This window comes from Spodoptera frugiperda, chromosome 17 (genome assembly GCF_023101765.2).
Source record: "Spodoptera frugiperda isolate SF20-4 chromosome 17, AGI-APGP_CSIRO_Sfru_2.0, whole genome shotgun sequence".
In the NCBI taxonomy this organism is placed as follows: Eukaryota; Metazoa; Arthropoda; class Insecta; order Lepidoptera; family Noctuidae; genus Spodoptera; species Spodoptera frugiperda.
Window position 1 is genome coordinate 2,903,557 of NC_064228.1, and position 23,556 is coordinate 2,927,112.

General features: G+C 36.1%; 1 protein-coding gene across 2 annotated transcripts in view; it reads left to right on the forward strand.

The window, feature by feature from the left end:
* Positions 1-23,556, forward strand: part of LOC118276693 (sex peptide receptor) — a 320,099-nt gene that overhangs the window by 78,786 nt on the left and 217,757 nt on the right. For both annotated transcript variants that reach the window (XM_050699791.1, XM_035595133.2), the window contains exon 3: positions 8,389-8,437. The gene's annotated coding sequence lies outside the window, so the exon portion shown is untranslated. The remainder of the gene's footprint in view (positions 1-8,388; positions 8,438-23,556) is intronic.

A 23,556-nucleotide genomic window follows, 5' to 3' on the forward strand; every position in this document is an offset into this window, starting at 1 on the left:
GGGTGTAAATAGGGCGTGTTTTTATGTATTCGTATACCATGAGAGGATCTTAAAGTAGATTATGATAAGAATTTTGTTTTTGTTTTGTTTTGGTAATAATATTTATATTTGGATAAGCAACTTATTTACGCCTTTTTGCTTATAATATCATTGGGCAGGGCTGATTTTTTGTGTCACATTGCAAAATAACATTATGATATCTCCTCTTTGTATTTGCCTCATGCTTCGTAATTAATAAATTAACCAATAAATAAACTATCAATGATATAAAAACGCGAGTATATCTATCTGAATACTCAAGTTATATATAGATAGATATACTAAAGTTAAAATGAATCGCTGAATGTGTTGCTAAGCTCAAATCTCGAGAACAGATGCACCAATTTCGATGTAATTAAAAATAAACAAATATGCGCAGAATAAAATCCAAGGAGAAACAAAGTTTGCGAGGTTAACTAGTTGTGTATGTAATATGTTGTATGTGTGATATATGACTACCAATGTAGTATTTCGGTTAGAAATCCTCAATAAAACTACAGACACAAATCTTTTTGACAATATAAGTTCGATAAGATTAGTGTAAGTGAATATTTAGATAAGATCAACGATCAGGTATTTTGACAAAAACGTGAGCCATAGTCGGGTAATGACCTTAATTGGATCGGCTTAGAATAAAATTCCAAAGAGCGTGTACCATTAATAGCTTCATAAAAAACAAATCTAATGCTCCAAGAATAAGATTTCGCAGAATTTCTTCATAGAAATGTTGGGAAACCATAAAAATATGGTGGAAACAACATTTTTCCTTGATATAACTTTGTGATATTTATTTATATGTACTGTAATTTAGTTTTATTATGAATGGAATAATTATATTGCTTGTTGTTAGGCAACGAAGTATTTGTATTTATAAGTATTTTTTTTTGTGTTTAGTTATATAAATTGGTAGGTATAGGCATAACTTATGCAGTCTAGTGCTCAAGAAATGTATGAAAATATGTGCCAAAAAATAATAAAAAAATATTTATATTGACAGAGATATTCACATTCGTTCAGGGCTAGGTTATTTGTTCGTTATGCTGTTTTCCATACACTTTTTATGATATGCTCTATGTGTTAGAGCCGTCGCGGGGTTGCGCGCGACGTTTCAACAGATTGACGGACAAGAGATAAAGCGGGAGATAGGGTGATGCGCTACTAGCGAGTAAGATGTGCTATAAAGATGCTCCACTGCAAAGCAGCTGAGCGAGGAAGATGCATAGCTTAAGTGTACGATGTGTCGATAGTAGGGAAGCCATCCCATAGCACGCATTTTTCCATATAAAAAACGTAGTTTACCTGAGTTCGTTTCCGCCAGTGCTAAGCTATGTGTACCAATGAATACGATTGGTGGAAGCCAAACGCATCCACAGCAACGTAGCATAGCACATCTCTGGTGGAAAACCAACTTAATAAGGAGCGTTGCTATCAGTTTCTGTGAACTACCTACTCCCTTAATCCTTTAAGATCTTTGAATCAGATCCCACTGACGTCTAAAGAACTCACGAATAAGTTTTACTGTCGCGTTTAATGATAAATTTAAAAGCTACGACGACATTATACTTACACATATTTTTGAAGAGATCCCGCGAGATCGGGAACTATGAGGTTAAAACCAAAAATTTGCCGGAAGTCACTATTCCACGCGAATGAAGTCGCAGGCAAAAGCTAGTATCTACATATGTGTGATAAACAAATGCAATAGCAATGACTACCGATTTAAATTTCGGTTAGAAATCTACAGAGTCTACGATTAAAACTATAGACACAAATCTTTTTGACAATAGAAGTTCGATAAGATTAGTGTGAAAAGTGAATATTCAGATAAGGATCAACGATCAGGTATTTTGACAAAAACGTGAGCCATAGTCGGGTAACGACCCTAATTGGATCGGCTTAGAATAAAATTCCAAGGAGCGTGTACCATTAATAGCTTCATAAAAAACAAATCTAATGCTCCAAGAATAAGATTTCGCGGAATTCCTTCATAGAAATGTTGGGAAACCATAAAAATATGGTGGAAACAACATTTTTCCTTGATATAACTTTGTGATATTTATTTATATGTACTGTAATTTAGTTTTATTATGAATGGAATAATTATATTGCTTGTTGTTAGGTAGGGAAGTATTTGTATTTATAAGTTATTTTTTTGTGTTTAGTTATACAAATCAATAGAGATAGGTATTACTTATGTAGTGTAGCGCTCAAGAAACGTATCAAAGTATGGGGTAAGAAAACAATAATTTTGGTTTATGTATATTGACAAAGCTCTTCGTTTAGGGTAAGGCCCTATTGTGCGCTGCGTTGCATCGTAGGATCGTTATTTTCCATATATTTTTTATCGCACGCCCTAATATAACATGGCGTGGTCACGCGCGACTTTTCAACGGATGACGGACAAGAGACGAAGCGGGAGCTAGGGTGTTGCGCTGTGATGATCGTCAGTCATCATGTTTGTAGCTGTCCATTGCAAAAGATAACCTGAGACGAAGCTGTGACGTCGTGGGTCGTCACAACCATAGTTGGTTGTACAAACACACATCCATAGCACACATTTTTCCATTTAAAAAACATTGCTTATCAAAATCCGTTTCCATCAGTACTAAGGCATGTGTACGAATGAATATTATGATTGGAAGCCAAATGCATCCATAGCAACGTAACATTGCACCTCTATGGTGTAACTACGTAGCAAAGCACGCTTAATAAGGAGCGTTGCTATCAGCTTCTATCAAATATCTAGTCCTTTAATGCTTAAGATTATTGAATCAGATCTCACTGACGTCCAAAGAACTCACGAATAAGTTTTACTGTCGTATTTAATGATAAATTTAAAAGCTACGACGACATTATACTTACACATATTTTTATGTGAAATTGTCTTCCAAACAATGAATTCCTTATGGCTATGTAAACGGTTAACGAGTTAGGTAAATAGTTGCTTAATGGCTTTTTTAATGACGTCTAGAGTTAATGGGAAAAATAATGAGGATTTTCCATAGGTACTTTCCTTTTTTTTTCTTCTGGCCTTTTGTGGGGCAGCGGCAGGTCAGCTGTGTCTTAATGCCGTGTTCGCATTACACTAGTATTTTTTTATGGAATAGGTGGCAAACGAGCAGACGAGTCAGCTGATGGTAAGCGATCAGCGCCGCCCATGGACACCCGCAACACCAAAGGAGTCACAGGTGCGCTGCCGGCCTTTTAAAAAGGAGTATGCTCTTTTCTTGAAGATTTGAAGTTCGTATCTGTTGTATTTTAGTCTGGTAGCAAACTACACCGCTCTCTCTCGCTTCTATTCCAAAATCGAATGAGAGAGAGCTACTTAATACTCGCTACTTGACTAAAATACTAGCGTAGTATGAACAAGGCATAAGCGCATTCTACTTAGGACTTGCAATTTAGGAGAAGCGATGTCTATTGCTATTAGTATCCAATAAGTGTACTTAGGTAAACGTTAGGAACTACTAACACTTATCTAAGTACACTACATAGCTATGTAGATATACATTAGGTATGTTATATTATGTTATATTAAGTACTAACTTCCACCAGCTTCGCCCTTATTCCCGTGGGATAATAAGTAGCTAATGTGTTATTTCAGACCATAATCTACCTCTATTCCAAGTTTCATCCCGATCCTTTCAGCCGTTTTTGCGTTAAGAAGTAACAAACAAGCATCCTCTTTTATGAATGATTAGACAAAAATCTCATATAAATAAATAAATAAACATAAAATATAATAGTGATATATCTTCAAACGACATATTCCAACAAAACGCTAAAACTAAAAACACCGTACAAAAACAAATATATGAAAACCTATTTGCGAAATCGAGCATTAATTTTGGTAATGTGACACACCCCATATCACTGTCACCATGGCATATTCACCATTAAATATATGTGTCGTAAATATCAATTTCCTGTGAACCCATTCTGTGACGTAGGGTCGTTATCCTATGAACGCCTTTCCGACTGACGACTATGTGTGTGTATGTGTGGGTATGTATATTGAATGCGTATTAGAAGGTGTTTTAGGATGCATATGTGTGTGTGTGTTGATTTTAGTTTTAAATGTTATCATTGTCATCATCATTATCATCAACAGTCTACTGCATTTTTTTTAGGGAGGGGGGGGGGTACTAAATTGATTTCTCCCGCCTTTGGTGAGGCGAGAGAAAACTGAAAACCACCCCTTTCCTACCCCTGCTTTTCAAGCCGGAGCCCCGGTAACCCGTTAGGCAGTCGTAAGCAGACAGTACAACTCTACATCCCCTTATTTTTTTATTTTAAAACCACAAATCAAATTATGTATATCAGTTTCTTGCTTGAAAAATAAATGCGAAATTCTTCACGAACAATTACTTTCCTTCCTCATTGCTGTACTTTATTATGGGACATTTACTGTTAGGGTTGTTACACTAGTGTAAAGTAAGTTTTAACTTAAGTTTTAATATTTCGGACGAGTACTTCTACGCCTAACGCCTTTATGTTAGTTTTAAGTTAGTTTTTATTCCTTTTTTTGGTATTTTTAAGTTGTAAATAATGTGTAAAGAAAAAATATTTTCAATTGATAAAAACATTAAGATTTTAATAGAATGATTAAAATTACAAAAAAAAGTTTTAACTTAAATATTTTTTAGACTATAAAATAAGGTTTCGAAGCTCTACTGCGGAGCTTAAAAGATTCTCTGAAGAGCTGTTTGATTCAATATTCGGGTTTACTCTGAGAAAATATTTGATTGTAAAACGACTACTACAATTGTAAATTTCAGCAAACGTGATAAGCAAATGGCAACATGCTATTGAGATTGACAATTCGAGTCGATTGAATAAATAAATAATAATAAAAATAGTTTATTATTCCAACAAAAAGAAAAAAACATTACATGGATTCGTGTTTGGAACCTCCATTTAGGCAAACAATGCCTGTATTAGGAGGCGGAGGCTCCGATTGAATAATTTGAAATAAGTTTTTTTTATGGAATATCTGGGACTGCAAACAAACGAGCAGACGGATCACCTGATCACTGAGTCACAGGTGCGTCGCCGGCCTTTTGTATAAAATACGTATTTTTCTTGAAGGTTTGAAGGTCGTATCGGTTCGGAAATTTTTCCAATTTATAGCGTCACATCTACAAATAGAACACCTTACTTAGCTTACCTATCCCAACTACCTACGTCAACAGCTCATGATAGTCCACTACTGGACCTCCTCTACAAAAAAGGAGGTATTCCCATTACCTCTACCTTTGGCAAACCAAAGAAGATACACGATAAAGGTAAACGTCCACAGGCCCGCATCGTACGCATCGCCCGCAACGGATTTTAGTTTGTCTAGTATAGAAACTCATACAACTGCGTCCACTTATCCGCATCGTACGGAACGCATCATCAGCAATGCCTACATCCAATGCGTACTGATGACGTCATACGAAATGCGTACGATGCGGGCCTGTGGACGCTAGTCCTTTTCTGATTAAAATCACCATCTTCACACAACTGCATCACAAAAACACCCCTTTTTACCCCCTTTAATCTAAAATTTCCATCTAGATTGTACCTGGCGTCCCTAGGACAGTTTAGCCTCTGTTTGCGGGACCGTATAGTCGGGACGATTACACGCGCAATTGCACACACTCACCCACTCCCTTGCATGTAGTTACTCGGTACAAAATGGCTGATTCGTTGGAATATTTCGGGATTATATGGCAGATTTAATATGTTTTAAAGAGACCTTTAGATAATTATATTTTCTAATGATTACACACACACAACGTTATGCGTTTTATCCCCGAAGGGGTAGGCAGAGGTGCACATTATGGCACGTAATGCCACTATACAACACTTTTCATCTTTTGTGTTAACTGTGCAAGTGTGCAACTGTGCGACTCAGGTGATCGAAGACTCAACCCAACTTCATCCAGAAGATGCACTGTAATTCTTCTGGTGTTTCGGACCATCTTTTGCTCCAAATCCCATAAATAAACTTAAGACTAATTTGGCCCAGAGGTTGTTTAAAATCTAACAAAAAACTAAATTAGAGATTGAAATAAAACACAGAAGAAAATTATCAAAACTGAATTTTATCCAAATTATCATAAGGTGTATATTTTGTCAATAAATAAAAAAACAAACACCGAATCCTACCAGGAAGACGATTATTAATTACGTTCATCGTAATTACATTCCCACATACCTCTACTAAGCTTCATTGTGACAAACACACACACATGCTAAAGCCTAAACGCCATACCGTCAACTTTGTACAACTTGACACGAATTTCACGTGAATTCCAGCCATTCCCCAAACATACCATGTCATGCTCAAACTCAGGAATAGCAAATTACCGAGAGAAATGCGTCTTAGAATTGTACACTCCGGGAACAGAGAATGAATGAGTGAACGATTTGAATGAACGACATATGCGTGTTTCGGTCTTTCGAGACGAATTTGTTTCGCTCTTCACAATTTAGTGTGTCTTAATCGTGGTCGTTTGGGAATGGGGATTGTCTGTAATAAGTAATGGAGGGAAATGTATATAGGTATATGGGTAGATACTTTGTTAATATACTTACTGTATGGTTGGCGTAGTGGTTGAATAAGCGGCTGCTGAGCAACGCGTTGCGGATTTCCTACGGCCAAAAAGTGATATAGAGGTAAACAAGAACGCGCGTAAAGCAGCTGACAGAAGCTACTTATTAATAACTAAAAATAACTTTTTGTTCAAGCAAGGGAAAATCTAGTGTCTCTTCCCGCCTTGGACGAGGCGAGAGAAAGTGTCAGATTCTTACTGACTAAAAACCATCTCGTTCTTACTCCTGCTTTTCAAACCGGAGCCCCGGTAAACCCGCTAGGTAGTCCGCAGCTCAGGATAAGGCATCAGCCCTACTGGGCCCCATCTGTGGTGGTCTGATGGCTTTTTGAGGTGCGAGCGGAGGCGTCGCGAGTGGCGAGCTACCCTTGCTCGCCATCCGCAGACAACTAAAAAGAACTAAGACCAAATAATAACACTAAGTCTAAAACATTAGGACCAGAAATACAGTCTACATTTGAACCACATTTCCTAAAATTTCTATCTATCTACAGGGACTGTTTTAAATGATATTTTAATGCAAGCCCAAGCTGCTACGGTCTTAAGTGTTCCCCAAGGTAGTGAGAGATCTTGCCATGCTAATATTATATTCATTTGCAGAATGGTTACCTAATGTAGTGTAGGTTCACCTTAAGTACATTGGATGTACGTTGTAAGCTTCTCTTGGTTGCTTTTGAAGATATTAAATGGTCTAAATAATTTTGAATATATCATATTTTAGTGTAGTTTGATACGGTATCTAGAACTGCGGACTGCCGGAGCGAGAAAAATAGGAGTTGAAAAGGGGTGGTTTTTAGTCAGCAATAGTCTAATACTGCCTCGCCTCGCACAATGTGGTAGAATTAATCTAATGATTTTTCCCCTTCAAAAAAAGAGTTGATACGGATTTAATATACCTGTGTACGTGAAATTTTATACCGTGTCTAAAATTACTAGTTGTATTACTGTTTTGTTAAATACCGACTGTAATAAAATTAACCAGATCAGGTTCTAGAAATAATTCACAGAAATAAAAAATGTTATCAATGCAATGGAAAGACCAAGCGCACTTGTTAAAAGAAGAAAAACTGGTAGGACCAAACTCGTACAAGTTGGTCCTTTCCGACATCAAATACGAGCCTCAAAAACCAATTTAAAATACTTCTAAATTCCATTAATCTAGAATCTAGTTTCCCAGTTCGCTAGTAGGAAGTGCTTTGATGAAAAAAAGTTGTGAGTAGTACCTATGTGTAAGGGAAATGCGTTTTTCGGTCTTGAAAGTGGAATCTTTTGATTAAAACTGTTTATTTGAAGTTATACAGGCAGTAAATGGAACGCTTCCGAAAAACGCTAGATTTTATTTTGTTTTTATACCTAATTTTAATCGTTATGTTTTCGTGTTATTCATGCAACATCAGCCTTGAGCAGTCCATTACAACTATTATTACATAAAATAAACATTTAATTCCTTAATGTTTTGAAAATAAATCTAGTTTTTTCCATCACCTATTTTCGGCATTTGAGAGCGTTCCGTTTACATCCTGTATATAATAATTAATTTTGAAATAATTTCAAACCATTAAGTAAATACAAAAGAGATGTCAAGCCTGCATTTCCCTTCAACATAATGCGTGACACTTTACGGGGAGCGCGGGACTTTACAAACCACGCCCCTCTCTATTTTCCATCTAGCGGTCTCATACTATAAAAATGTTGCCAATTGTCCACATTTTAATGTAAATACTAAAACCACTTATTGTCTTTGTTACAGATGTGCCATTGAGAAACCCGACTTACAGAGCCGTGACCGAACTGTGCAGGTAAGATTCTTAAAAAGTAATGAAAGCTATTGATTTATGGTTATGAGCCCCAGCTCTGGCTTGAAATCGTTTGATATTTTACAATCGTTCTCAATATAAAAAGGAGCTTTTGGAACTATGGGCGATTATAGCTCATGATTTCCCGGAGGTTTAAGATCTTTTCATGCATGGGAATGCGGGCTCGTAACCTACTAATGACAAGTACCAATGTCGCTTTTTCCAACTTACCTATATGTACTTTCTAAGATTATTTAGACACCACTGACAAACCGTAAAGGTAAACATCATGAGGAAACCTGGACTTATCATTTCTAATAATTATAAGTTTGAAATTGCCAACCCACTTTGAGCGAGCGTGGTGATTAATGAATCTTCTCCGTGTGGCCTTTGGTCGGCAGTGGCCACTTATAGGCTGTTGATGATTATGTTATAATCAAGCACACATATCTGTATTTACTTCAAGTTTTAATCAAACCATTTTAAAGAAACATCAATTATTTTTATTGTTTTCATACTCTCTTTTTATAAACCTTGCCCCACACTAGAATTTTCTCCTGTGTTGCGGGTGCGTTTACAAACATACAACTTTACATACACATGTCACTCAGACCCAAAGCAACGTGGATGAACCCGCTGTACGTTGTACTGCAGCCAGTTACCCAGCCACCGCGCCAACCGTGCAGTCAAGTCAAGTCAGCAGTATATACGTACAAGAAGGATGGTTGATGTTCAGCATAATTAATTAGAATACAGTAAGTCTTGTGTCGTGAACAGAAAACACAGACTTAGTGTTCGTGGCGGAGATAAATGTATTTACTTCGGTAATATAACTTAACCCCTCTTATTCCCTAAAGGGGGAAGTATGTGCACGTGTGTGTGATGGGGGAAGGGCTTATTTCTAAATGTAAAAATTATGTCAGGTTTTAGAAATTAAGTTTTTTTTTACTTATTCTTAGAACAGAGAAGGGAATCTTGAAAATTCTGTTTACAATTTTGTGACCATTAAGTTATGTTATTTTGATATGAGATTATGGCACAAGATTTTAAGTATCAGTAGTACGTATAATAGCCATTTTATAAGTTTTTGGTTTTTTGAAGTCGGTTTTTTAAACTCAGATTTTTTTTTTCTATTAAATGTAATAAAATACACAAATACAACGTTATCAATTTTTTACGCTAAATTGCAAAAATTATGTAGATCATCAAATCTATGAATTATGAAGTCGGAATAATAATTTTGACTGAGGAAACAACCCAATTAGTTGTAAAGTTTCTAGTGAAAACTCAATATTTTCTCGCAGTAACAGCCATTATTATAATGAAAACCAGGTCATATAGTTACAATCCCCATTGGCTTATAAAATATTCCTTTCAGAAAATTTCCAAATAAATAAAAATGTAATATTTATGTTAATTTTACATAATATACTGTATCAAATTTCACACGCGTCAGTGAACATCCGATGTTAGGGAGAGGAACTCATAACAATAAATATTGAGTTCCAATTGATTTTTCTCTCAATTACTTGTTAAGTGGATGTCATAAGGTTGAAAATTGGATTCCTTTGCAATCTTTTTAAGATTTATCGTGAAATTAGGTACCAGGAGCTTACTTTTTTCGTGTAAATTATATGTTACATATGCGAGAGCTTAGTTCGATATCGTTTATTGTCTGTCTGTATGCTTAAATCTTTAAAATTACGCAACGGATTTTGATGCGGTTTTTTTGTAATAGGTAGAGTGATTCAAGAGGATGGTTTATATGTATAATACATGCATAATGTATCACCATTGCACCCATGCGAAGCTGGGGCGGGTCGCTAGTAAAGAATAATCAAATTTCCAAAACGAAGGTACAGTCACCCAAAAAAGAACGTCACAATGTAAATGAGCAGTGACATAAGCTTTACAAATCCTTGATTCAATTATGGCGGAACCTTTCAAATTGATTGGTTTCTTCTTACATTTATGTCAAAGAAAAGGTGTATTAACATAATTATATTATTATAGTAGCTATTCCCATCCGGTTCCTTCCGCTATAGGATTCTTTTCGTCGTAGCGTAATATTATTAAAAAAACATTTGCTTTTTTTTTATAATAATTTCAAATATTATAATATTATTATACTAGCTACTGCCAGAAAACCAGGCGGTTTTACCTGCTGTCTGTTCCTATTAGTCGCAGCGTGATAATTTAAAATATTAAAAAAGGCGGTGCATTCAATTTTTCTTAACCTCATACTACATAAAATTCGCATATCAATCTTTAGCTTTCTTTCTAGAAAATTACGGAATGCTCCATACCAATTTCCACCAACCATTTTAAGGGAAGTAAGATGTTAAAAAGACAAAAAATAACAAATCTCACTCTCCTTGCCTTAAACTATCTTCAATTAAAAAAACACATCAATTAGTAGCTTCGTTTCACCGTAAAAGACCAACTAAACACATACACAAGCACTTTCCCATTTATAATATTACTATTAAGTATTATATTCGGTCCTTTGGTTGAAAGAAAATGACGTTTTTCCGGCAGGTGAGTCAGCCATTTTGTTCATGGGACCCATCAATCTGAATGATGGAGGGTGACACGGTAACTTAGCTTGAGAAATGTAGTACGTAATACTGTGGTTGTAATTTCTATTTTTTTTTTTCGTTGCCCCTATACACTAACATTTTCTCCTGTGTCGTGCGTGGATTTACAAACATACCAGTTCACATGCACATGACACACAGACCCGAAACAATAATTTGTGTAGTTGCTCCGTGCGGGAATTGAAACCGCTATACTTTGCATGACAGCCAGTTGCTTAGTCACAGCGCCAACCTTGCTTTCTTCCAATACTGTTTCCGACAATTATGAAAACAACGAGGCCTTTTCTTTGTTTTGCAGTTCTATGTAGTAGCATTAAGGCTGTGAATATACTCATGTATGGCAATAGGCTCACCTCCATGACATCATAACATAACTGCATAAACCCATTTAACACTGAATGTTATTTACTCTGCGGGGTTTAAAAAATATGACGTCACGTTATTTTTATGTTTTATTCCCCAACGAAGTACCTAAATGGGAGTGTGAAGTTAATACTTTTATTAATAAAAGGTTTAAATACTGAGCACAAATTGAATTTCTACATAATCTGAAATTCACAGACAAAAACAATATTTCGTTGTTTTCAATATATTCAATATATTTATTCATATAAAGCCTCTCAAAGCCTTTAACAGATAACAAATCGAAATATTGTTTTTGCTTTATATTTCAACCAAGTTAAATCAATACTCGTCTAGAAGTTTTGATCGTAATACAAAAAACAACCATTCTTTCTATTTTTATTTTCATATTTTAATTATAGATTCACAAAAATATAGCGTTGAAGATTTATGTATAAAGAAATTCACCTTTTTTAAGGATCGAAAATCATCCAATTTCTTCTCCCGCCTTGGGCGAGGCGAGAGAGAGTGTCAGTCTCTTACTGACTAAAAACCACCCCGTTCCTACTCCTGCTTTTCTAGAGCCCCAGTAAACCCGCAGCAAATTCCCAATAAGCGGCTGTTTTTATGTAAAACCAACACACATATCAAAGTTTCTAAATTACAAAAAAAAAATATATACCATCAGGTAGTAATAATGAAAAATACCTTTCAACGTCGAGCCTCGCCTGTATAATCCATTCAAGAAGGTCTACCTATAAGCTACGGTGTCGCTTCAATCTTGGAACAGATGGGTCCTCATTAAATATGATAATTCTGTGACACCATCGTGCTACGATTGCACGGAATATTTTGCGTTAGAGTACGGACTATGATTTAAAGAGATTCTTTAGGAAAAAGGAATTTGTGAATCGAATTATTTTTGCTATAGAGGAGATATTTTTTGATGAATGTAACTTTCGTGAGACATACTAAATTAATTATTATGTTATCGGCTTACTCACGTAACGATTTGACGAGGAACTCGACTAGTTTCAAGCCATTCTAGAGGCTCGCTTCTACTAGTACTACACTTCGCTTCGCTGCTACTACTTCAGTAGCACTTCAGTAGCAGCGCGACAATCGCCGCGTCGTGTGTCGCGCAATGCTGCTCATGAACCTGAACCTCTAGCATGGCTTGAAACTAGCCGAGTTCCTTGTCAAAACGTTACGTGAGTAAGCTGATAACATAATGATTAATGTAGCTTGAATGTTTTTGGTATAGTTATCCTTTAATCGCCCAGTTAAATATCAACCCCTAACGCGTGGGTACAAATCGAAAAAAAATATTATCTACACTAAATAAGGAGGTACAATCGTGTGAATAGAACAAACAAATTATGCATGTTTTCTGTCGCAGCAATACGACACGAGCGGCAGGGATACGGAAATATGTGTCGCATATATGCTATACAAGCGGTGGAAGTGTTAATTTGCTAATGATAGAGATACATTTTGTCCAACTAGCTTTATAATCTTCTTGTGGATGTAGTAATATAAAGCCAGATTTGATCTTCGAAATCGAATGTATAAAGAAAAATGTGGAAATATAGCAATCAAACCTGCATTATAACTATCATGAAACATACTAAATTAACTGTACTGATTTACTATAGGACTCTTCGTAGAAATGGAGAAGAGTAGGCTGCGCAACGTCACAGCATCTGGGCACGCTGCTCATGACGAAGAGTCCCTCTGTGACTCGAAACTGCTTTTAGTGTGTCTCACAATAGTTATTATTAAATTGTTATTGTGTCAAATAAACCCAAAATTGAATAGCTTTCTAATTTTTCAGACGCCGCGGCTGCGTAAACCGTTGATAATCCGCACACGATGCTGAACAAAAGGCATTTTTAAAATATAAATAATTTTATATAAAAATAATGGAACTAACAAGACTATGGAGTATTAGCACGCTTTTCATTCCTTTTATGGGGATAACGAACCCTTAAATGTGGTAATTGGTTAGATACATCACTAAAAAACAGATAATAATCCAGAAGTGACAGTTTCTTTAAAATGTGAATAACTAACTTAAGTATTTTGATCGACAAGACACACATAATACTAGATAAATTCTTCAGTTCGTACGTAAAAAAATCCAATATTTACTAATACTACGTATGTATGTAATATGTATACAGAAGCGTGATAGTTCACCCCACTTGACCCATACGGTTTGGAATTCCATACCTTACGAACAAAATACCAACACGCAGTTTCTTCACCTTACCATTTAATAGATATTCAACTCTATCTTTTGGAAATAAAGTTGAAAGTTCACTAGAGAGATTGGTGAATTTCGGGTAGCTTGATATGCGTTTGTAACGATCTGTGTACATATATGTTGTTTATTTGAGAGATTTAGGAAAGAGGGAAAGTAGTGAATTGAATGCTTTTCGGTAGATTTTTTATGGTTTACGGTTTTTTTTTTGTATATGCTGTTTTGAGTGCCCATGGGCGGCGCTGATCGCTTACCACCAGGTAACTCATTTGCTCGTTTCCCACCTGTTCCATAACAAAAAGAAAATCATCCAATGACTTCTCTCGCCTTAGGCGAGGTGAGAGGGAGTATCATTCCTTTACTTACTAAAATCTGAAACCCCGGTAACCTGGAACTTTACAATATACGAAATAAACATGAATATAGGAGAAACTGTAATCCAACTAAAAAGAACTAAATAGAATAGTAACGAACCAAAAAGCAGGTTTTCAACGAGTTTCTCTAAATAACTCTGAAACTGTATAGTTTCGAGTATACAGTATGGAGATAACTCATAATTATGATGTAAATGAAACTACAAGTAGTACTCGTCCACAGAAGCATAATACAACGAAAACTGAAACTTAAAAATATTAAGTTTTCAAACTAAATAAATAACGAAATTATGACGTCTTAAATTCAGTATGAACAGCTCCATGTTCCTTGACCACAGAAGAGCTGTAATGTTGTAGGTTGTCTAGGAATGTTACGGAAATACGGCCCGCCCTGTAAAGAGTGTTCAAATGAACTCAGGGAGAATAATTAATGCACTTTTTGGCTTATCTACTGAACCTATTTTGCTCGTTTTTCGTATATCGTCAGCTAAGATGATAACAAATATGTGGTTTAAATTAAGTCATAATGAGGTTTCTCCATACTGTATACACACTAGTACCTAGTGAGGAGACTGTATATTTAACTGTATAGTCAGTGTACTCGCTGAAATACTGAAATATTCATTTCCACATTGTACCTCTCATTATTATGAGAGAAAATCTAATGCGGTCTAGTTTCACGTTGTATATTATTATAGTTTTAAACTTCTTTTTAAATCCCTTTTGTTCCTCAAAGGCGTAAGTTTAGGTGTGATGTGTATGTGAATTCGTTTGTTTGTTATTTATTTATTTATTTAACTAGCTGTTGCCCGCGACTTCGTCCGTGTTGAATAATGACTTCTGACAGAATGTAGGTTTTTGATTTTATACTTATATTTTAAAATATTTAGTAGTGATTTCGTAACTTTATTTAACTTCTATAGCGGACCTTATACCGAACCTATAAAAGTTAAGCTTTACATAAGTCTGAGAAATACTATGCTGAAAACCGCATCAAAATCGGTTTATCTAACCGCGAGATCATCGCGCACAAACATACATAAATACAAGTCAAACAGAGAACCTCCATCTTTTTAGAAGTCGGTTATAAATGAATTTCAATCATAATTATCATCAACGTGTCATCACACGGACCGTACTACTGAATAGTACTTAACAAATAAACTCCAGTAGCTTTGAAAAGGCCTTTAAATAATAATATATTCCCAACTGAATATTATTTGAAAGGTCACAATGGTTTTGTTGAATTTACTCTAATTACACCGTGTACATAAAATGATTACATAAAACATTAATTATATGTACATAGCCTGTTATTATAGCCCTACGCAGGTTTTAATACATAGGTAGTCCATTAAATATTATATTTTTTGTAATTATTATGTTTACTGGGCTAGAAAGTAGGTGTATTGTAATTAGTGTTAATTTCAATCCTTTTTAAAATAGATGATTATTTTTATTTATGTTTTTAAGGGAGGGAAATCATCCTATGACTTTTCCCGCTTTGAGGGAGACGAGAGGAAGTGTCAGACTCTTACTGACTAAAAACCACCCCGTTCCTACTCTTGCTTTTCGAGCTGGAGCCCCGGTAACCCGCTAGGCAGTCCGCAGTTTCGGATCAAGCAGCCCTAATGGGCCCCATCTGTGGTGGTCTGATGATTCTTTAAGGGGCGCGCAGAGCGCGACGGGCCGGGTCTGGTTCTTGTCGAGCGGCGGTGAGCAAGGGTAGCTTGCCGTCCGCAGACCCGCATTTACCACAAATCGTCGATCAATTGAGTGTCTCTCGCGTCTGCTGGGGCGTAAGGAGGTTCGTTCCCTCACGCGTCCCGCCTTTTCCTTAGCTAGCAGGACTGCTATGCAGAAGTAAGAGACGGCATCCCAGTACTTCTCGCTTCGCATCGTGGCCTGAACCAATTTACAATAAATGATGGAGGAAAATGTCTATGTCATTGATTAATGTCTTGTCTGTTGATATGTGAGACACAATAGAAAACACATTGTGTCTGGGGTAGATCTGCGTTCCGGGTATATTATCATACCATGGGTTAATTGATAGTCTTGTCTTTTTTTAAGAGGGGCTTAATTGGGCCTCTGGTAACCTCACTCACACAACGCAAGCGTCGATTCATGTCGGTTTTCTTTGAAACCGTGGTATCATTCCGGTCGAGCCAGCCACTTCGTGCCAAAGCATGGCTCTCCCACACTTAATTCATATAAAGTATCGATATCTCTCAACAATAATTGTCACTATATTTAGAAACACCAAACTTACTAAATACAACTAAATAACTTGAGCAACAGCAATAATATCGAAGTTGAAAATAGATCTCCTTTGACACAATATAAGTTGAGAAAACAATATTAAATTCGGGTAAAGCGAGGATTTGTATTTCAGAACCCGAAAGCTAAACTTTGAAGGGCCCCCAAATCCTTCAGATTTACCACTAACGACAGTTTAGGCTCCCAACTCCTAGCTGACGGTTTACGATATGGAATAAGCAGCCTTAAGATCTGAAATGGTTTGTTAGGTATATGAGAATGTATTGTCCCTTTGATCCTATGTGCTTTAATGATCAAATTTGCATAGCTGTGCGTGCAAAGGGAATTGCGTATGGAGATTTGGCCGCAAGGACCAAGAAACTCAATTAGTGTGATTGACTTTTGTAAGTAGTTACATAAATACTGCCTACTATTAGTTAGTTTGATTCCTGGGTTGGGTCAAAGGATTCCAAGGTTAAGATCAACAGCCCATGACAGTTGACTACTAGATTATGAGCCTCTACATAGAAAGTTTTGCCCAACCTGTACATTTGGCAAATGGGTTGGAGATTACAGTTTAAAAGGTGCAATAAATGTATACTACTCTGATGTCATCACGCATTACATATAGGTATGATCTTAATAATATAATTATGTGATGAACATAATATGTGTTTAAACCTTTGCTCCTACCAATTCAAAATAACCGATCGTGACGTCTATTTTAAGGATTAAATTGGGGAAAATGTGATTACAAGTGCTTTTAACGATTTTTCCTCGAAGGATTTTAAGGTAATCTAAAATTAAAGGATTTTTCCGGTAATTTCAATTAGCCGGAGAAAGGTACGTAAGTAAGTACGCACGTTTCACGTAAAATTATCCGAAACACGCCCAATCTTGAATTAAAAAATTTGGCGTGAATTTTAATTTTTTTTTTGCGTCGTAACGAAAAATTTCGTCGAAAATGCTTTTAAAAATGTTACACGGGTCTTATTACCTTACTGGAATAGATAGAGTTGTGAAACATGTATTTATTTTTGAGATATAATTGCTGAAAATGTTCTATTTCAGGAATTTCCAGGGTTTACAGAGGTGAGACAGACATTTGAAGTCCGATAAGTTAATAACAAATAAAGTATATTTTAATATTTTACGCCTGTTGTTTTTTATGATAAAAGCCGGTAAACGAGCAGACGGATCAGTTGATGATAACCAATCGCCACCACCAATGGACACCCGAAACACCAGAAATGTTACAAATGCGTTGCCAGCCTCTTGGGGTTAAGAATTTAAAGGGGATTAGGATGATTGGGAAGGGAGGGGGTAAGTGGGCCTCCGGTAACTTCACTTATACAACGAAACACAACTCATTCGTGCTGAAACATGGTTCTCCCACACTTACCTTTGTTACCCGCGACTTCAGCCCTAGCTGCGGTTAATTATTAAAAAGTAGTCTATACCAGCCTCTAATCTTCTTACTATCTATCTTCAAATACAACAGTCATGCCATAAAATCGCTCCACAACAACGTGAAAGAAAAGACAAACAAACACATACATACACACAAACTTTGACATTTATAATATGAGTAACTATTCTATTTTATTCTTACATATTATACTAGTTCTGACTTGCAACTTTGCTCATGTCTACATAAATTTTGTCAAACAATTCAATGCCTCCACATTTTTCCTTTATCACGAATTATTTTCGTCTATCTATCTATCTTTAAGGAAAACCTAGCAATATAACAAATAACACAAATGGTGGAGCAAAATATAAGGGCCTTTTGAACGAACTTGACACGAATAGAATACTTGATCTGATAGGAGTATCTGACATTTGAATTAATGATAAAAATAGTCAAGAACTATTATTTTTTTCGTAGATTCTTGTTTATTGTTAACACGTGTATAGGTGGTAAATGCCTGAACTAGACTCGTGCGTAAGACGCGCTACGATGAGCCGAGAGACTACCACAAATAGGACTAACCAGGACTGCCCAATCCGGAGCTGCGAAAGACTTAACGGGTTACCGGGGCTCCGGCTCGAAAAGCAGGAGTAGGATCGGGGTGGTTTTAGTCAGTAAGAGTCTGACACTCTCTCGGTGTCAGACTCTTACTCGGCTTCAAAACAAGGCGGAGGAGGGAGGAATCATTGGCTGATTCCCACTAAGTCACAACATGATTGTTCACATAGTCATGTTCATAATTCTGTATATGACCATACTTGAATAAATACATCCGTGTAAATAAATCGCAGATATGAACAATATTTTTTTAGTCTGTTCTGTCGAGAAAATACTAAGCTTTTTATCTAACGTGATGATAAAACAATAAAATAATATAGAGAAAGTACAACCGCGGTATGAGACTAGTATAATAAGTCTGGCTCGTCAAATATTAATTATAGACGTTCTTGTATCGTTAAACTGAATAAATTAATAACTTTTTATAGCCTAAAATAATTATGTACAAGATTATTTTATGATTCTTAGATTTTATTATACATAATTTGAAATATTAATTGTTTGCTGTGTATACAATTAATTATTAAGTCTCGTTTACAAATTCTAATGTCAAAAAAATACTTGAAAAAGAAGATAAAAAGGTAGAGATTAATACATTCGTTAGTATCATTACTTTTAACGCGGGTGCACTATACTATACTATTTTCTCCTATGACGCGCGAGTGCACTTACAAACATACAGTTTCACATTATACATGACAGCCAGAACCGAAGCTACAATTTGTGGATCACACAAAGAATTGCTCCGTGCGGGAAACCGTTACAGGCAGCAAATCGTCCAGTGACTACATAACACATACAGAGCAGCAGTGCTCTATGATACACCCAAAACAATGCACCAATCGAGAAGAATATGATAAATCTTCTTATGTATATGTCTTGTCTATAGTCCAGTAGAAGCCACAAGCTGATATTGTTGACTAGTAATCAAAAATTGTAATATAATAAAACTGTACTAAAGCTTTGGAGTCTCAGACTGTAGTTACGTTGCACTCCAGGATTCGCTTCGTACAGTGTGTGTGACTGTATAATTAATGTTTGATTTCTCTTACTTTCGTTCTACTACTACTATCGAAGTTCTCTAGAGCTCTCACAAACTATACCAGATACCCCATCCATCTCCTTCCTATCAGTTATTTTTCTACGTTTTTTTATCGCTATACTTGGCGACTCAATCACTCGCTTTATCCGATGTCACCTCTCTCTCGGTCCCATTTTAACGAGCTTAGCTCACATCGTGTTCAAAATAAAGGTCTGATAACAGGATTTTTCTATAAAATTTTGTATCTTTTTCTGTAGAGGTTGACTAGATTTATTGTTAAGTATTTACATTTAAATTTATAAAATTAGATGACAAAATAACTGTTTTAATTCCAAATTACTAATATTTTTCTTAAATATGAAAGGGTATTGGTTAATTTGGTTTTGTTTTACATGGTAACATAGCATTTTTGTAGTATTAATTTAAGTGTAGGAGCCCCATGCTTCGGCAGGAATGAGCCGGCTCGACCGGAGTGATACCACGGCCTCACAGAAAGCCGACGTGAAACAGCCCAATTACCCAAACTTTCCAATCCCCGATTCCCCAACAACACCAAAATTCCTAACCCCTAATATACTGACAACGCACTTGTAACGCCTCTGGTGTTTCAAGCATCCATGGGCGGCGGCGATTGCTTACCATCAAGTGATTCGTCTGCTCGTTTACTGGCTTATTCCATAAAAAAGTATTATTTTTGTGTCTAGAAATAAGTAGGAGGCTAACGAATGGTATTTCCTACTAACTACTCATTATTTTATTACTGCAAACTACTATTTCCTTTGACCACGAGTATAAGCGTAGCTCTGGGTGGAAAACTAATGTTTATGAAAATAGTAATTCCAAATTTAATCAATTCTGTTATTTATATTATAACTTTCGTGAGATGTACTTAATTAATAATTCTCGACACATACTAAATTAATTATGTAGTATTTGCTTTCAGCTTCCTCACGTAACTATGTGACAAGGAACTGGACTAGTTGCAAACCATGCTAGAGGCTCATACTACTAGGATCGGCTACTGAATGTGCCACTGTAGCAGCGCGAATGTCGCCGCGTCGTGTGTCGCGGAATGCTGCTTAAGAATATGAGCCTCTAGCAAGGCTTGAAACTAGTAGAGTGCCTAGCGAAATATGTATTTACGTGAGTAAGCCGAAAAACATAACAATTAATTCGGTTATTCGTTTCATTTCATTTAAAATTTGACTTTGTAAAATATTTAAGGCAAATTGCAGACTGATTCTAGATATCTTCAGATCTAAGTTAAGTTAAAAGAACAAAAATAAAAAAGGATTGAAGTCGTTTGTCACTGACATTAGTGTCTTAGTACGTCAGCCATTTTGAGACGTCACGTGTTTTCTGAGGTCGGCTTTTTAAAGGATCATTAACTTTGTTACATGTCTTCTAACCTTAGAATCGGTTGATTTATAGTTTTAATGTAATGATAGGATAGGATTTTGGGTAAAAATCGAACAGCCATTTTTTATGGTATAAGCCGGTAAACGAGCAGACGGATCACTGGATGGTAAGCAATCGCCGCCACCGGCCTTTTGGGGGTTAGCAATCTAAGGGTTGTTGGGGTATCGGGGATTGGGAAAGGCATTGGGCCTCCGCTAACCTCAATCACACAACTAAACACAACGCAAGCGTTGTTTCACGTCGGTCAGTTCTATAAGGCCCTAGTTTCACTCCAGTCGAGCCGGCCCATTCGTATTGAAGGATAGCTCTCCCACACAATAACTTAACTTTTGACAATAATATTAGTAAGAAGAAATTCTAATGCAGTGTATAAGCACTTAGAGTCAAATATTTTTTGGCGACTTTCACTTGCTGTTACTCCTGACTGCAACGGGTGCGCCGTTACTTTCGCTCACTTTGCTGACTGTCGGATTGTACTTATTCTTTGGCTGCAAATATTAATTAAAAAATTACAAATGTCAAAAACATTCACGGCTACTACAATAATACGCTACCTTAACTTCTAATTAGTATGAGCCTGAACTTTTTCAAACAAATACTTATAGACTAATAAATAAAATTGGAGTGTCTGTAATATTGAAATAACCACATTTGTTTATGAAATAACCATAAACATTTTTTTTTAAATTTATACTTGAAAGATTTCGACGAGATTTTTATTGGCAGGTAGTTGATGTTCTAAGGAGTAATTTAGGCTATTTTTATTAGTCATAAAACCTGTAATCCAAGCGGTTGAAGCCGTGGGCATCAACTACTAACATTTTTGATCAAGTTTTGACATCAAGAAATTTGTGCAAAGAACTTGGACACTTCGTGGTAAGATATGTGTGAAAAATGGGACGCCATTTTTTCCGATAGGGGAACAGAATGGTCGGAAAAGATTTGTGTAAGTACCCCTTGTAGAAAAAGGGATGAGGATAATGCATTTGGATTTATTTTTTGTTATAAGTCTCTTCAGTCTTTTGTTTGACAAGGCTTTTTATTCGTAAGTTTTATGGTGTTTTTCTAACAGAGATGAAACTATGTGACCGTTTTCATAGATATTAAGCTAGTAGCTCTGCGAGTAAGATGTGATATGAAGATGCCACTGCACTGCATCCATAGCACTTATATACAGCACGCATCCATAGCACGCATCTTTCCATATAAAAACATACTTAGCTGAGTCCGTTTCGACTAGTGCTAAGCTATGCATACTACTATGACTAGGATTGCTGGAAGCCAAACGCATCCATAGCAATGTAGCATAACACATCTCTAGTGGAAAAGCACACTTAGGAACATTTTGGAGCATGTCAAGTCGTTTGGTCTCAGTTGTTAAACAAAAATCGATACATACCAGTTTTTATAGTTAGTTCCAAGCCTAAAAACCTAACAGTTCTGACACAGTCACAATATTACCCTTAGAGAGGTGTACCAGGGAATAATGGCCGAAGCTATAGTAAAAATATTGACACTCAGCCGACATTGTTAAAGATTGTAAAGTGCAAAAGCATGCTTGGCAGGCAGGTTATAGAATGCATTTTAAAAGGGGCTGTTTTGTCAGAGAGTGCTGCTACCTGGTGTCTATCAAATGTAAAGTTTCTTAGTCGGCTCTTACTATACCCACGGTTAGAGTAAGGTTTTAAGATCTGAAAATCTATATAAATACTTCTCCCGCCTTTAGTGGGCGAAGGTGTGTCTAAGAACCCGCCGATATAATAAACCCAGTGATGCGCTTTCTTATAACGGCTTTCGAAAGGTCTAGAAAAGAAATATTTAAATATTTTTTTAAGTTACAAACGAAAGACCGACTATTCTTATAATTAGACACCCCTTGTCACAATCTATATTTATTTGTTTCTTTCTCCTTGCGCTTTCTAGATCCTTTATAAGAATGCCTATCACTAGGTTATAAATTATGTCGTTGAGTTTTAAGATATCCTGTACATATATTACTAAAACATAGGTAAAACACAAGGTATAGAACCTTCATATTACTAAATCACACCGTTTTCTATACCTTCACAGAACACCAAGACACTACAAACAATATCTAAATTAAACACCACCAAACTAAAACCTCAAAATGGTTTCACAAACAACGCAATAATTTCCAAAATAATTTCTAAAATGTCCTTCAAACGCCACAATAGAACTAACCCAGTTTAAACAGCGGCCGCAGACCGTGTTGTTTGCAGTTCGAATCCCAGTTAATGCTATCCATTGGTCATAGCGCACAAGGTCGGGAATAACGTGATTGGTAATTAATATTTTGGTTTTAATATTGAGACTTGTTGAGTTAAGGATTATTGTGTATTTTTATAGTGAGTTTAGAATATTATTTTACTTTTATTTTATTTTTCTTTATTGGGACATAAAACAGTTACACATTCCAGGTAGAATTAAAAACTAAATGTCGAAAATAAAAACTAAAAACTAAGAAAATAAAAACTAAATGTTAACCCTCACTAATGTCCGCGGAATAGACATGATGGAAATTAAGAAAATTAGGTGCATGCGACCTTGGAACAAAGGCATTACCTTTTATCCCCGATGGGGTAGGCAGAGGTGCACATTACGGCACCTAATGCCAACTGTACAAAGAACACCCTCTTTTCACCAATTGTATTCTAAGTCTTACGTGAGCCTATTGTCATTGTACTAATATACTGGGCACAATTCTAGATTCCGTGCTACTACTGTCAATTTTCTCGAAAACCGGCAAAAATCCCAGTACAGTTACATAGCTTCATCA